General features: G+C 45.8%; 1 protein-coding gene and 1 long non-coding RNA gene across 13 annotated transcripts in view; both read right to left on the bottom strand.

Moving 5' to 3' along the window:
- Positions 1–4,238, bottom strand: part of MAGI2 (membrane associated guanylate kinase, WW and PDZ domain containing 2) — an 817,299-nt gene that overhangs the window by 683,764 nt on the left and 129,297 nt on the right. The gene's annotated exons all lie outside the window — the stretch shown is intronic.
- LOC308190245 overlaps positions 1–4,238 on the bottom strand; it is a 74,074-nt gene that overhangs the window by 32,640 nt on the left and 37,196 nt on the right. The window lies entirely within an intron of this gene.

Here is a 4,238-nt window from a genome sequence, read left to right as displayed (position 1 = left end):
CTATGTCAGCATTGAAATCAGAAAAAAAAAATGCAATATTATAATTTGTATCATTTTAGTATTTCACAATATTGTATCTGTATATTCTGAAATATGTGACAGAAAAAGTAAACTTTAAGTAGAAGTTAGATTTTTTCTTTTTGTAAAACAAAGCAACCAGTCTTTTTCTGATTTTCTAATCAGTACTGTATTTCCCTTGCTAGGTACATGGCAATGAAAGAGAGAGAGAGAAGTAAGCCTGAAAGGCACTACCTATAATGTACAATATGCCCAGATACGATTAATCTGGCTCCAACAAGCCAGCTCTAGAGTTCAGAGGAAAAAGCAACTTAGATAAGGGCTAGACCCTGCATGGGGCACGGTTTAGTAGTAGACTTGGCAGTACTAGGTTAAAGGTAGGACCAGATGATCTTAGAGGTCTTTTCCAACCTAAATGATTCTATGATACAGAACTGGGAACTATTCCCACTTTATTCTATCAACACATCAGGAGAAAAGCTAGGATAGCGCACTCTAACAATTTTCTCTTTCTTTCCTGCTGGAAGGAATGAGGGATTGAGACAGATGGGAAGAAAGAGGCAGAACAAAAAGGAGAAGAAAAACAAACAAACAAACAAAATTCAAACAAACAAACCCACCCCGTTTATACACAACTTGCTGGCTGTGGCATAAGATGTACTGCAAAACAAACCGAGTCCAGTGCTGAGACAGATCACCACAGCCTGCCACAGCCCAGCACTGACACCATTGTTGTCTCCTGTTTTGGAGCAACTACCTCAGTGCTGTAGCATTTAGATGCATCATTCATGGAAAAGCCTTCTATTCTGGAACACAGCAGGATGCATTAGAACTAAGGAATGCAGTTCTTCTTTGAGCTTCTGTGCTTCTAGCTCTTCATCCTTGAAGAAATTCAAGTGGGCAATAAACTTTCCTCCCTCCCTGCACGCTGTACCTCATGATAGTAATCTGTCCAAGAAATTTGAGAGAATAGGAGTTGGACTCGATGATCCTTGTGGGTCCCTTCCAACTCCGATATTCTGTGATTCTGTGAAATTGCCTGCTGCTGCTGCAATCACAATAACCGGATCATTTGCAGCAAAGCAGTCATATTCAAACATAAAAAGCAATAGAATGCAACCACTTGAGACAGTAGTATATTAAAGTTACTAATAAAGGGCCCAACTCTTTTAGCATTAAAAGTATAGTGACACTTTCCACTCAGTGGAATTCAGATTGGGCCTAAACTACTCCTTTTAAACATGAGGTCAGACTTCCATCCCATGCTCTGAGAACTGAACAAGGAAAAGCCTAGTCATTTTGTCTTGGGTCTCTTTTCTGTTGGGCATTTACTGATTTTACAGTCTATTCATCTCAGAAGAACTCAGCTGTACAGTTATAAGATACCACTTTTCTTAAGAAAAGTAAAGAACACATAATCAGAAAAAATAACAAGCAACTATAGAAAGCAATATAGTTTGAAACCTTTTTCCTGGCCAAGACAAGTAAATCAAGAAAAGTAAATCAAAACCTGTACCCAAGTTCAGCAATTTATGGCTCTTTCTTTCCCCTTTTCTTTGAAACAAACAAAGGAATGATATTAGAAAATGTGGAAAAATACACAATTCAACAAAGTTTTTGCTGGAGTGCTGCAAATTTTTCTTTAGAAATATTTCTTTCAAGAGCTAAGTCATTCACAGAATCACAGAATCGTCTAGGTTGGAAGAGACCTCCAAGATCACCGAGTCCAACCTCTGACCTAACACTAACAAGTCCTCCACTAAACCTTATCACTAAGCTCAACATCTAAACGTCTCTTAAAGACCTACAGGGATGGTGACTCAACCACTTCCCTGGGCAGTCCATTCCAATGCCTAACAACCCTTTCAGTAAAGAAGTTCTTCCTAATATCCAACCTAAACCTCCCCTGGCACAACTTTAGCCCATTCCCCCCTGTCCTGTCACCAGCCACGTGGGAGAATAGACCAACCCCCACCTCGCTACAGCCTCCTTTAAGGTACCTGTAGAGAGCAATAAGGTCGCCCCTGAGCCTCCTCTTCTCCAGGCTGAACAAGCCCAGCTCCCTCAGCCGCTCCTCGTAAGACTTGTTCTCCAGACCCCTCACCAGCCTCGTTGCCCTTCTCTGGACTCTCTCGAGCACCTCGATGTCCTTCTTGTAGCGAGGGGCCCAAAACTGAACACAGTACTCGAGGTGCGGCCTCATCAGAGCCGAGTACAGGGGGACAATCACTTCCCTAGACCTGCTGGTCACACTGCTTCTTATACAGGCCAGGATGCTGTTGGCCTTCTTGGCCACCTGAACACACTGCTGGCTCATATTCAGCCGACTATCAACCAGTACTCCCAGGTCCTTCTCTGCCAGGCAGCTTTCCAACCACTCATCTCCCAGCCTGTAGCTCTGCTTGGGGTTGTTGCGCCTCAGGTGCAGGACCCGGCACTTGGCCTTGTTGAACTTCATACAGCTGACCTCAGCTTCATACAGCTGACCATCGGTCCAGCCTATCCAGATCCTCCTGCAGAGCCTTCCTACCCTCGAGCAGATCGACACACGCACCTAACTTGGTGTCATCTGCAAACTTACTGAGGGTGCACTCAATCCCCTCATCCAGATCATCGATAAAGACATTAAAGAGGACTGGCCCCAGTACTGAGCCCTGGGGGACTCCACTAGTGACCAGCCTCCAACTGGATTTGACTCCATTCACCACAACTCTTTGGGCCCAGCTATCCAGCCAGTTTTTAACCCAATGAAGCGTACGCCAGTCCACGCCACGAGCAGCCAGTTTTTTGAGGAGAATGTTGTGGGAAACGGTGTCAAAAGCCTTACTGAAGTCAAGGCAGACCTCATCCACAGCCTTTTCCTCATCCACTAAGCGTGTCACTTTGTCATAGAAGGAGATCAGGTTCGTCAAGCAGGACCTGCCCTTCATAAACCCATGCTGACTGGGCCTGATCGACTGGTTGCCCTGCAAGTGCCGCGTGATGACACTCAAGATAATCTGCTCCATGAACTTCCCTGGCACTGAGGTCAAACTAACAGGCCTATAGTTCCCCGGGTCTACCCTCTGACCCTTCTTGTAGATGGGCGTCACGTTTGCTAGCCGCCAGTCGACTGGGACCTCCCCTGATAGCCAGGACTGCCAATAAATGATGGAAAGCGGTTTGGCCAGCTCCTCCGCCAGTTCGCTGAGTACCCCCGGGTGGATCCCATCCGGCCCCATCGACTTGCGTACATCCAAGTGTTGTAGCAGGTCGCCAACCATTTCCTCGTAGATAGTGAGGGCCACATCCTGCTCCCCATCCCCTTCCACCAGCTCAGGGTACAGGGCATCCAGAGAACAACTGGTTTTGCCGCTAAAGACTGAGGCAAAGAAGGCATTAAGCACCTCAGCTTTTTCCTCTTCTCTTGTAACTAAGTTTCCCCCCGCATCCAGTAAAGGATGGAGATTCTCCTTAGTCCTCCTTTTGGTGTTGATGTATTTGTAAAAACATTTTTTGTTATCTTTAACAGCAGTAGCCAGATTGAGCTCCAGATGAGCTTTGGCCCTTCTAGTTTTGTCCCTGCACAGCCTCACAACAGCCTTATAGTCCTCGTGAGTGGTCCGCCCTCTTCTCCAAAGATTATAAACCCTCTTTTTTCTCCTAAGCTCGAGCCACAACTCTCTGTTCAGCCAGGCCGGTCTTCTGTGCCAGCTCGTCTTTGGGCACATGGGGACAGACCGCTCCTGAGCCATTAAGATTTCCTTCTTGAAGAGTACCCAGCCTTCCTGGACTCCTCTGCCCTTCAGAACCACCTCCCAAGGGACTCTGCCAACCAGTGTCCTGAACAGCTCAAAGTCAGTCCTCCGGAAGTCCAAGACAGCGGAGTCATTGACACTAAGTCATTGTTTAGTGCAGATATCAGGAATCGCTATGCTTTGGTTATTCTGCCTTCCAAAATGTTACTGACATTCGGAAGACAGATAATGAGTCAAAAACTACGCATTCTTGCTTCAGACCTTGAACTTCTGTGCAAAGGGTAGATGCCATCCATCTTATGTTCAGAACAGCAATGAAAGGAAGGTAACTTTTGCCTTGAGTTAGAGAAACTACCTGTGGCGGGTGACCTACTAAGCTGAGCATGAGCCAAAAGTACAATGATGTTGATGCATAATGGACAACGCATACTTCCTAAAGGCACAACATGGCTTTTTTTCCTAAGCTAACAAAGGAGCTATTTG

The sequence above is a fragment of the Anser brachyrhynchus genome, assembly GCF_964034855.1.
Source record: "Anser brachyrhynchus genome assembly, chromosome: 1".
Classification (NCBI taxonomy): domain Eukaryota; kingdom Metazoa; phylum Chordata; class Aves; order Anseriformes; family Anatidae; genus Anser; species Anser brachyrhynchus.
The sequence above is the reverse complement of the archived record's forward strand: the minus strand, read 5'-3'. Positions and strand labels throughout refer to the sequence as shown.